At 43.2% G+C, this 12,966-nt stretch overlaps 1 long non-coding RNA gene across 1 annotated transcript in view; it reads left to right on the top strand.

The window, feature by feature from the left end:
- Positions 1-12,966, top strand: part of LOC141084788 (uncharacterized) — a 347,720-nt gene that overhangs the window by 295,221 nt on the left and 39,533 nt on the right. The gene's annotated exons all lie outside the window — the stretch shown is intronic.

Below are 12,966 nucleotides of genomic sequence, written 5' to 3'. Positions count from 1 at the left end.
TCCTGCATCTCAAAGCTAAGTTTTTCTGCTCTGCTTTGTACTCTTCAGTTTTGTTTTTGTTTGCCTTGTTTTTCGGGAGTTCTGCCATCCCCGGCCGGGGGTGAGCTGAATTTCATTTTTGTCTCTGATCTGTTGATATTTTGCTCTGTCTTCAGAATATACCTGAGTGCTGATATAGTCTTTTGAAGCCTAGCGTCTTCAGGGCCTGTTTTTCCTATCAGTCGGTTGGCTCATTTTGATAGGGTTTTTGCGGATTGCAGACAGCAGCTTTCCTATCCTGTCCTATGTAGTTAGCTTGGGCCCCATCATTTGCTCAACCTATCTTTCTAACTGTGTTAGTGTTTTCATCTTGCTTCACCATCATTATATGTTGGGGGCTGCCTATTGCTTTGAGGTCTGCTCTGGGGCAGTTTAGTTTTTCCCCTTTCTGTCTTTAGGCTATATAGTTCTCCGGCTGTGATCGAGGGGTCTAGGGCACCGTAGGAACCCCCCACGGCTACTGCTAGTTGTTGTGGATAGGTTCAGGGGTCTGCAATCCGATAGCTGCCAACCTCTCTGGTTTTTCTGGTCTTAGCTGGTATTTTGTTTTTTCCTTCTTTGGTGACTCATCATAACAGAACCACCAGCCATACCGCAGATCCTAGGGTACTCAATAGCAGGAGAGAATTGTAAAAAAAAAAAAAGTGTCAGAATTTTTTTTTTTTTTTTTTTTTGTGTGCATATTTTTTCCTCTATATCTCTGAGGCCGCAGGGGGAATTTTTCTCTCAATGGAGATGAAGCAATTGTCTGATCGTGTGGAGCAGCTCGCTGCTGAAGTGCGGGGAATTTCCGCCTATCTTGCTCATTCACATGCTGCTGAACCAAAGATTCCTACTCCTGATGTATTTTTGGGGGATCGGTCTAAATTCTTGAATTTCAAGAATAATTGTAAATTATTTTTTGCCTTGAAGCCTAACTCGTCGGGGAACTCCACGCAGCAGGTTAAAATTGTCATCTCTTTGCTACGCGGCGATCCCCAGGATTGGGCGTTTTCTTTGAAACCTGATGATCCTATTCTGAATAATGTGAACGCATTTTTTCAAGCCTTGGGGTTGTTGTATGATGAACCTAATGCTATTGATCAGGCTGAAAAGACCCTGTTGGCATTAAGCCAGGGTCGGGATTCGGCAGAGTTGTACTGTCAAAAATTCCAAAAGTGGGCGGTCCTTACTACCTGGAATGATGGTGCCTTGGCAGCCCTCTTTCAGAAGGGTTTGTCAGAAACTGTAAAAGATACTATGGTGGGATTTCCTGTTCCCTCTGGTCTTGATGATTCTATGTCATTAGCCATTCAGGTGGATCGGCGTTTACGTGAACGCAAAACTACACGAGAGATGTTGCCACCTGCTGAACAAATGTCTGAACCTATGCAATGTGATAGAGTTTTGTCTAGGACGCAACGTCAGGAGTTCAGAAGGCGTAATAAGCTGTGTTTTTTTTGTAGAGATGCCTCGCATATTATTTCTGTCTGCCCTAAACGAGAGAAACGTTGTGCACACACGTTTTCTGTGGGTGGTGTTCAACCTAAGTTTCTTCTGGCAATAACTCTGATCTGGTCCCTGTCCACATTTTCCGCCAAGGCTTTTGTGGATTCAGGAGCAGCTCTGAACCTGATGGACTTGGATTTTGCTAAACGTTGTGGATTTCCTATGACACCTCTGCGGACACCTATCCCTTTGAGGGGTATTGATGCTACTCCTTTGGCGAAGAATAAACCTTAGTTTTGGACCCAGGTGGTAATGCGGGTCGCCCCAGACCATCAAGAAAATTGCAGATTTTTGGTGTTGCATAATTTGCATGATACCATTGTTCTGGGGTTTCCCTGGTTGCAAATCCATAATCCAGTTCTGGATTGGAAATCTTTGTCTGTGGTGAGTTGGGGTTGTTGGTGTGCCCTTAGTGATGCTCCTGTTTTCTCCACCTCTCCCCAGTCACATGATGTTCCTGACTATTTGGCTGACTTTTATGATGTATTTAGTGAGAATGAGTCTGCGCCTTTGCCTCCTCATAGGAGTTATGACTGTGCTATTGAGCTGAACCCGGGGTGTAAATTCCCCAAGGGTCGGCTTTTCAATTTATCTGTACCCGAGCATGAGGCTATGCGATCCTATATTAAGGAGTCGTTGGAGAAGGGTCATATTAGACCATCCTCTTCACCCTTAGGTGCTGTTTTTTTTTCGTGGCTAAAAAGGATGGTTCATTAAGGCCTTGTATTGACTATCGTGCCCTCAACAAAATTACTGTTAAATATCAGTATCCGTTACCCCTGATTTCTGATCTATTCTCCAGAGTTAAAGGTGCTTGCTGGTTTACCAAGCTTGACCTCAGGGGGGCGTATAATCTTATTCGCATTAAGCATGGGGATGAATGGAAGACGGCGTTTAATGCTCCAGAGGGACATTTTGAGTACCTGGTGATGCCTTTTGGGCTCACTAAAGCCCCTTCTGTCTTCCAGTGCTTCATGAACGATATATTCCGAGACTTTGTGGATAAATTTTTGATTATCTATCTGGATGATATTTTGATCTTCTCCAAGAATTGGGACTCTCATGTGGAACATGTTCGGACTGTGTTCCGGATTTTGAGGGAGAATTCCCTGTATGTCAAGGGATCGAAATGCCTTTTTGGGGTACAGAGGATTTCATTTTTGGGATTTATTTTGTCTCCGCAACTATTGAAATGGACCCGGCCAAGGTACAGGTCATTTATGATTGGGTTCAGCCCACTTCTTTGAAGGCCCTCCAGAAGTTTTTGGGTTTTGCTAATTTTTATCGGAAATTTATAGCTAATTTTTCTGGTATTGCCAAGCCATTGACGGATTTGACTAGGAAGGGTGCTGATGTGCTGAATTGATCTCTGGAGGCTGTTTCTTCCTTTCAGGAGCTGAAGCGAAGATTCACTTCTGCTCCGGTTTTGCGGCAACCTGATGTCTCACTCCCGTTTCAGGTGGAGGTGGACGCTTCTGAGATTGGTGCAGGAGCGATGTTGTCCCAAAAAGATCCTGTGACATCTAAAATGAATCCTTGTGCTTTCTTTTCCCGAAAGTTCTCCCCATCCGAACGTAACTATGATGTGGGGAATCGGGAACTGTTGGCCATGAAATGGGCATTTGAGGAGTGGAGACATTGGTTGGAGGGAGCCAAACACCAAGTCGTGGTCCTTACTGACCACAAGAATTTGATTTACCTGGAGTCGGCCAAGCACTTGAATCCTAGACAGGCTAGGTTGGCCTTGTTTTTCACACGTTTTGATTTTGTGGTCTCTTTTCTTCCGGGCACTAAGAATGTCAAGGCAGACGCCCTCTCTAGGAGTTTCCTTGCTGATTCTCCTGTTGTGACTAAGCCTGCTACCATCTTAGGCGAGGGGGTAGTTCTTTCTGCCATCTCGCCCGATTTGAGACGTGCTCTGGAAGAGTTTCAGGAGGACAAACCTGAGCGTTGTCCCAGTGGAAAGTTGTATGTTCCTGACCAGTGGAGGAAGAGAGTGATGTCTGAAGTTCATTGCTCTGCATTGGCTGGTCATCCAGGTATTTTTGGTACTAGAGATCTGGTGAGTCGATCTTTTTGGTGGCCCGCCTTGTCTCGTGATGTCAGGAATTTTGTGCAGTCCTGTGGGACTTGCTCCTGGTCTAAACCTTGTTCTCGCTCTAGTGGCTTGTTGATGCCTTTGCCGGTGCCCAGGAGGCCATGGACCCATATTTCAATGGATTTTATCTCTGATATGCCTGTCTCTCAGAGAATGACTGTTATTTGGGTGATTTGTGATAGATTCTCTAAGATGGTCCATCTTGTACCACTCCCTAAGTTGCCATCTTCCTCTGAGTTGGTGCCCTTGTTTTTGCAACAGGTGGTTCGCTTGCACGGGATTCCTGAGAACATTGTATCTGACAGAGGAGTTCAGTTTGTGTCTAGATTTTGGAGGACTTTCTGTTCCAAGCTGGGAATTCAGTTGTCCTTCTCCTCTGCATTTCACCCTCAGACCAATGGGCAGACGGAGAGAACAAACCAGACTTTGGAGTCGTATTTGAGATGTTTTATTTCTGCCGATCGGGATGATTGGGTTTCATTTTTGCCCTTGGCCGAATTTGCTTTTAATAATAGAGCTAGTTCTGACACTTTGATGTCACCTTTTTTTTGTAACTTTGGTTTTCACCCTCGATTTTCTTCAGGGCAGGTGGAGCCTTCTGCCTGCCCAGGTGTTGACACTGTGGTGGAGAGAATGCACCAGATCTGGGACCAAGTAGTGGATAAGTTGTCTCTCTCCCAGGAAAAGGCCCAGCGGTTTTCCAACCGGCGTCGGACTGTTGGTCCCCAGTTTAAGGTGGGTGATATGGTTTGGTTTTCATCAAAAAATATCGCTATGAAGGTGGCTTCTCCTAAGTTTAAGCCTAGATTCATTGGACCTTACAAGATTTTGGAGATTATTAATCCGGTCTCTTTTCGGTTGGCTCTTCCTGTCACATTTAAAATTCATAATGTGTTTCATAAGTCCTTGTTGAAGAGGTTTGTTGAACCAATAGTTCCTGTGGTGGCACCTCCTGACCCTATATTGGTTGAAGGTAACATGGAATATGAGGTAGAGAAGATACTGGATTCCCGTCTGGCTAGACGGAGACTCCAGTATTTGGTTAAGTGGAAGGGTTATGGTCAGGAGGATAATTCCTGGGTCTCTGCCTGTGATATTCATGCCGAAAGATTGGTGCGTGCCTTTCATCGGGCTCACTCGGATCGCCCTGGTGGCATGGATGAGGGTTCGGTGACCCCTCCTCAAGGGGGAGGTACTGTTGTGAGATCACTTTTCCCTTCACCATTGAGGTCTGATGAACTCCCTCCTCTAGTGAAGGAAGGTAGTGAGACTGATTGCCAAACACCTGGGCAGCTAGATGATGACTGGGTGGCTGGAATTGAGGACTGGATATAAGGCTGCCGACGCCCTTCTTCCTGGCTGGTGATTTTCCTGCTGGATTCTTGGAGACCAGTCTGATTCCTGCATCTCAAAGCTAAGTTTTTCTGCTCTGCTTTGTACTCTTCAGTTTTGTTTTTGTTTGCCTTATTTTTTGGGAGTTCTGCCATCCCCGGCCGGGAGTGAGCTGAATTTCATTTTTGTCTCTGATCTGTTGCTATTTTGCTCTGTCTTCAGAATATACCTTAGTGCTGATATAGTCTTTTGAAGTCTAGCGTCTTCAGGGCCTGTTTTTCCTATCAGTCGGTTGGCTCATTTTGATAGGGTTTTCGCGGATTGCAGACAGCAGCTTTCCTATCCTGTCCTATGTAGTTAGCTTGGGCCCCATCATTTGCTCAACCTATCTTTCTATTTGTGTTAGTGTTTTCATCTTGCTTCACCGTCATTATATGTTGGGGGCTGCCTATTGCTTTGAGGTCTGCTCTGGGGCAGAACCCCCCACGGCTACTGCTAGTTGTTGTGGATAGGTTCAGGGGTCTGCAATCTGATAGCTGCCAACCTCTCTGGTTTTTCTGGACTTAGCTGGTATTTTGTTTTTTCCTCCTTCGGTGACTCATCATAACAGGGATGAAACTGAATGGGAGGAAACTTTTTGACAGTTAGAGTGATCAATGAGTGGAACAAGCTGCCCCGAGAAGTGGTGAGTTCTCCTTCAATGGAAGTCTTCAAACAGAGGCTGGACATACATCTGACTGGGATGATTTAGCGAATCCTGCTTTGAGCAGGGGATTGGACCAGATGGCCCAGGAGGTCCCTTCCAACTCTATGATTCTATGATTGATATGCGAAGTGACCACATCATGGAATTCAACTCTGCACATGTTGCAGCAACTATGGCAGTAGCACCAAGACCTTGTGCAGTATGACATTTTGCATAGCCTGGCACATCACAGTACAGATGTGGTGCAAATCACACTTGCGTAGCGGACACAGATGAAGGACCTCTGCACCATCCTGCATGTTTTTGAAATGGCTGCTAAGATGGTTAGCAGTGACGATGCCATCATCAGCATCACTCTTACTGTCATCTAAATGTTGGACCACACTTTAAATAGTCTGGGTGAGGAGGTGGTGGTGGTCCCGGGGGAAGATGAGGAAGCACAGGTGGATGCCTTTAGGGTTAGCAATATCTCTAAGTTCAGGTCTATTATCTCACATGCGGTTGCCATTGGAGGAACGTATGTAGGAGGAACCAATGGAGAAGGACCATGAAAAGGATGAGAAGGAAGAGGTGATGGACGCATACCAGTTAGGAGAAAAAAAATTCCGGAAGTTAATTTTTACAGCCACACTGGATACTATCTAGCTACACTATCTGACTGATATACAACCGCTTAACTAACTAGTTACAATGTGGGATACAGCAGGATTTTTCACATTTAGCTACTGAAATAATAATATTTAGAATGCTATATTCGTGCATGGAGCACAATAGAAGCAGTGAACAAAACACTTGTAGGACATGTGCCCGTCTTGGTTTGTCCATAAACCTCAGTAATGCCCCCCCCCAAAAAAAAACTATCTAGCTACACAATCTGACTGATATACAACTGAATAACTAACTAGTTGAAATGTTGCTGTTGACAGTGGCAGCGTCGTGAGCAGCCTCTCTGCGCTGTTACAGTGCCAAAATCGCTATTTTTATGGAGAGAGACATGTGATTTAAGCAGCCAATGACACAAGATGTTGTGTCAGAACATTGTGGATGTTCCCTGCGCCCTGATTGGCTAGCTGCAATGTGCACACATACAGTTAGAAAAAAAAATACTGCTGTGCTGTGCTTACAGCAAGAACACCACGCCTCTGGGCTCTGAAAACCTCCTCCCCTCATCAAACACGTGCCAAATGCTCATGATACACCACCATTATCGTGCTGATAATATTTTTGTGGCAGCGCAAATATTTTCCCACACTTTTACCAAATGTTACTGATTTTTCCCAATTTTATAAAATTTTGCTCAGGTTTCTGATCACGAATCCGAATGTGTCATATTTGTGCCAAATTTCTGTTTGGCGATCGATTTCCGAACAAATTCGCTCATCACTATTGAATAACACAGGCAACTTGTAGAGTTGCTGAAATCCATAGTCAAAACAGGAGACTGAAAGACTGGAAGTCAGAAGCTGCAAGAGATACCTTTGAGACCACAGACAGTTGCAGAGGTATAACAACTCTTTTTTGGGAATACCCCATATTCACATACCTGGGGCCTTTTAGGCCTGTTCTAGGTTTACATGTGATCCTCAGTCTTTTTGTCTTTACTGTTGCTGGGGAAGACTTTGTCTTTATGACTCAGTCTTTATGACTCTGCTGTTGCTGTGAAGAGTGTGGATTCTTCCTGACTACATGGTCATGTGATCTTGGGAAGGAGGCTCCCTCACAAAGTCATGCATCTCTGACATCATCACAGGTCCTGAATACACAGGACCAGGAGGACAGACAACATCCTGTTCATTGTGTGCTACTTGCTGAAGAGACTTTGGAGGAAGGAGTCAGCTTTCTTGTTTCTGGAAAAAGAAACTTTCTGAGATACAAAAATCCAGAGGCTTCTACTGCACCTAAAAGAAAGTGGAAACCTGCTGAAGGTGAGAGGTGGGGGGCTGCACTTTACCTTTAGCACACACTAACAAAGAGTGTACAACCCTGATTGTAATCATTATTTTTTTTTTTCATTTTAGTTTACTGACATCTAAGGTTACGGAAGCTATGATCTGATGTGGTATACATTTTCAGGAACATCCAGAGCCAAGAGAAAAAAAAAGAAAGCGTTGTTATATTTGTCCAGCAAAGAAGGAAAGGAAATCTGAGCGTATCTGGACTACTTGTGGATAAAGTGTCTGCAAGGAACATTCTTCCGAACAGAAAACATGTGAAAATTGTTGGGGTCATCAGTAAAGTTGAAAAGGAAAGTTTAAAAAGAAATATTCCTGCACCATGTTTGCTACAACTTTTATATAAAAAATGTTTAGACAAAAAAATCGTTATTATAAAGAATAATATAGAATGCATATATTGGGCGTTTCAAGCCCATGTACTTACTTTTTTGTTGTTTTTTGCACATAATTATAATGTTTTGAAATATTCACATCTTAGGCTGCGTTCCCTCAGGCGCTGGGGTCCGCCAGGAGGGGATCCGTCATGGATCTGACCTGGTAACTCCAGTTAAGGCTGCCGGAATGCCGGGATTCCGCCAGCCTTAGCTGGGGTCACCAAGAGGTCAGATCCATTACAGATCCCCTCCTGGCAGACCCCAGCGCTAGTGGGAATGCATCCTTACTTTGCAGTTTTCAAATAAACTTTGAAAAGTATTTTTATTTGAGTTATTCCATGTTATTTGCACACAGGCCTAAAAGGCCCGGTATGTGAAAGTGTAGATTTCTTGTTGAATGAATGATCTGTAGGAAGATCGATGTTGTGCAAGCCTAGATAGGTCTACCTGGGTCTTCTCTGTTACCTCGATGGTGTCAAGTCATTGGGTTGGTGGTCTTCCTTTCTGCCTTGTTCCTTCTATTCTTCGAGTGTAATAGATGGATGACTATTCTTGTGTATAATCAATCGGACTTAGTAATGTGCCCCAAGTGCTGGGTGCCAGTGGGAGTGCAAGCACATCAGTTTGACTTGCCTTATTCACAGTTAGGGCAATAAGTTACCGCTTTACCCCTAAACAAGAAAACCTCTGTGATCAGCTGATCACTGTGCCATCCTTTATTTAAAAAACTGTTATTTCCAATAGGCGCAGAACACATGACATGACACATGCACAGAAAATGACCAGGTCAGTAAGACCCTGTTCACACCACCCAAGAACTAAGACACAGAAAAAACACACAGTATGACAAACGTGCATAAATACTCTGTTGTAAAATATATGTAACAGCAAGCAGCAAGTGCCAGCAAAAGATGTCAACAAAACCAGGGTATTTTGTTGATACTTTTTTTTGCAAAAAAATGTACGCTAAGCCACTCCACCACGTCACGGTATACCCTTCTCGGAGCAGTCCTATCTAATATATTTAAAACCTGAACATGTGAACAATACCTTCATGAGCAGGGTTCAGAAAGGCAAATGCTCTAACTCCTTTCCGACAAGTGACACACACATCCAATGCTTGTGTATGAGCTGAGCCTGTTCCAAATACTATGCATTAACTGACATCCTTCTGCAACTGCTACAATCCAAACTAGCCTTGATCATACCAGGTTATCCACTTCATTAGGGGGGTTTTCTTTTACCTCAATACCCCCCTAAAGCAAAATCAGAAAGTGTTAATTATAACAGGAGTGGTGAAACCACTGTCCTGTGGTATGAGGAGAGACTGGAGGAGGGCATAACTAGGTGAACACCAGAGTCTTAACAAGAGTGCCTGATGGTGGGGATATACTTGGCTCCAGATGGACAGTGGGCGCTACACCAGGATTGACCTCAGGCACATGGTAGCTGATCCCCAAGGGACAAGAAGCTGGAGTGGCCAAGAAGAGAAGGTTTAGCTGGTACTGGCAGGCAGGGCAGGAACCCATGAGCATCTGGTGCTGATGGGCTTGACTGGTAGACAAGCAGGCACTGGCAGGTGCAGGCAAGTATGGCTGGTATACAGATGGGCACAGGCAGGTGCAGGCAGGTATGGCTGGTATACAAACTGGCACTGTCAAGTGCAACGCAGGGATGGCAGATATACAGGCTGGCACTAGTGAGTACAGGCAGGTATGGCTGATATAGAGACTTGCACTGGCGGGTGCAGGTAGGTACAGCTGTTATACAGGTGAGCAGAGGCAGGTGCAGTCAGGTACGGCTGGTATACAGTCTGGCACAGCTTATACAGACAGGTATGCTGTAATGCACAAGCAGGGACAAGTAGATATTAGTAGAGCAAGTGGATACAGGCAGGTACTAGTGGGAACCAGCGGGTACTGGCGGGTACACACAGACAGAGGACCTGAGAACTAGCAAATGTGCAGACTAACAGACAAAATACATTGCTCAGACACCTCCCATCAGGTTGAGGTGCCTTAAACAATAATTGTCTCACAGCCATTGGCTGGGAACACTTTAGGACAGAGCATGCAGTCCATTTTTAAGCACAGTGCCCAGGGATTTGCGAGCCGTGCACAGACCATGGGCAGAAGCAGAAAAAGAAGGCAGTGCGGGGACCACTGCGGTAAGTCATAGTCATTGTGCCATGGGCATAATGAATAAAAGATAGAAGGAGGCGATAGATCCCAGGGTGCTGTCACTGGCAGGATGATGAGAAATGGTGAGTATAAAGGTTTTAAGAATGAGTAAAACCTACCTCAAAACTCATAGCATGAATAAAACCTATATTTTATACTCCCCATCTCATTGTTCTGCCAGTGGCAGAGCCCGGGATGTTCTTCACCCCCTATCCTCTATTTGTTATGTGCTCCACATTATGGGTGTGAACACAGGGGCCGGAGCAGCAGCCATGATCCAGGATATAGAACATTTTATCACAGTTGTGCCATACACAACCCAAACAGGTGAGCGACAAATTCTTCCACTCACTTTCACACAGCGTCAGACTGGCCCACCGGAGAACCAGAGGATTCTCCGGTTGGCCCTGGCTCTGGTGGGCCCTGGCACCTGCTGGCATACAGGGCCAGCAGTTGCCTAGGGCCCTCACTGATCCAGGGGCCCCCAGCCAATGGTGTGTCGCACACCATGCAGCTGCTATGGGGGCCCCTGCCAGTGGAGCAGCAGCGGCTGACAGGAGGCAGGAGCCCCTGTCTCCGCTGCTAAAGAGAAATGAATATTCACTGCAAAGCAGTGAATATCATTTCACAGTCTCCACCCCCAGAGGCCCCGCCCCCAGCCCAGTAAGCCGCTCTGCATCAGGGTCGGTGCCGCCCTCAGTCCCCTCTGCTCCTGACTCACAGCCAGTGCGCGATGACATCACTACATCGCGCACCCGCTGTGTGTCTGGCAGAGTGCCCCCTCTTGACACTGAAGCTGGCTGCCGGAATCAGCGTGGGAGCGCGGAGGAGAGGTGAGTATTGTGGTTTGTTTTGTTATATCTCTATCTCTCTCTCTCTATCTGTCTCTCTACCTATCTAGCTAGATATCTATCTCTATATCAATCTATCTCTATCTCTCTCTCTCTCTCTCTCTATCTCTCTATTATCTATATTTCTCTATCTATCTATCTATCTATCTCTATTATCTATATCTATCTCTATATCTATCTAGCTTTCTCTATCTATCTATCTATCTATCTATCTCTATATCTATCTATATCTATCTCTAGATCTATTTATTATCTATCTATCTATCTCTATTATCTATATCTATCTCTATATCTATCTATCTATCTATCTATCTCTATATCTATCGCTATATCTATCTATATCTATCGCTATATCCATCTATTATCTATCTATCTATCTATCTATCTATCTCTATATCTATCTATTATCTCTATATCTATTATCTATCTATCGCTATCTATTATCTATATCTATCTATCTCTATATCTATCTATATCTATCTATCTATATATCTATCTATCAATTTATCTATCTATCAATTTATCTATGCATTATCTATCTCTCTATCTCTCTCTCTCTATCTATCTCTCTATATCTATCTTTCTCTCTCTCTATCTATCAATCTATCTCTATATCTATCTTTCTATCCATATCTATCAATCTCTATATCTATCTATATCTCTATCTATTATCTATCTATCTCTATCTATTATCTATATCTATCTATCTCTATATCTATCTATCTATCTTTATCTATCTATCTATCTATTATCTATATCTATCTATCTCTATATCTATCTATCTTTATCTACAGTATCTATCTATCTATCTCTATCTATTATCTAAATCTATCTAACTCTATATCTATCTCTATCTATATATCTATCTATCTATCTATCCATTATCTGTCTCTATATCTATTTCTCTATATATCTCTATCTCTATCTTTCTATCTATATCTAGCTATCTCTATATATATCTATCTATTATCTCTATATCTATACCTCTATATCTATCTCTCTATCTATCTCTCTATCTATCTCTCTCTATATCCAACTCTATATCTATCTATCTATCTATCTATCGCTCTCTCTCTATCTATCTCTATCTATCTCTATATCTCTCTCTATCTATCTATCTATCTATCTTTATATCTATCTATATCTATCTAACTCTATATCTCTCTATCTATCTATCTCTATATCTATCTCTAACTATCTATCTCTATATCTATCTCTATAGCTATCTATTATCTCTATACCTCTCTATTATTATTATTATTTATTTATATAGCACCATTGGTTCCATGGTGCTGTACATGAGAAGGGGTTACATACAAATTACAGATATCACTTACAGTAAACAAACTAACAATGACAGACTGATACAGAATGGAGAGAGGACCCTGCCCTTTCGGGCTTACATGCTATCTCTATATCTATCTATTATCTCTATAGCTATCTCTATATCTATCTATTATCTCTATATCTGTCTATTATCTCTCTAGATCTATCTCTCTATCTCTTTATCTATCTATCTATCTATCTGTCTATCTGTCTATCTGTCTATCTATATAAAGATATTTTTTTTTTGTATCTATCTATCTATCTATCTATCTATCTATCCATTATCTATCTATCTATCCATTATCTATCCATCCATCCATCCATCCATCTATTTCTACATCTAACTCTATATCTATATACTGTAGCTATATAGCATTATACCCTATGAGGGGGGCAGCATTATACCCTATGAGGGGGCTATAGTCTATGAGATGGCTGCATTATATTCTATGAGGAGGCTGCATTATATTATATGAGGGGGCTGCTTTATACTATATGAGGGGGCTGCTTTATATTCTATGAGGGAGGCTACCCCAACTCCTGCTACATAATTAAGATTTGTACTACCTTATAGTATACCCTGATATTAGTTTGTTTCACCACACAATTGGCGGTCT

Source organism: Dendrobates tinctorius, unplaced genomic scaffold (genome assembly GCF_039654945.1).
Source record: "Dendrobates tinctorius isolate UK_male_01 unplaced genomic scaffold, ASM3965494v1 ptg000006l, whole genome shotgun sequence".
NCBI classification, from domain to species: domain Eukaryota; kingdom Metazoa; phylum Chordata; class Amphibia; order Anura; family Dendrobatidae; genus Dendrobates; species Dendrobates tinctorius.
This window is presented reverse-complemented; position numbering and strand designations above follow the sequence as displayed.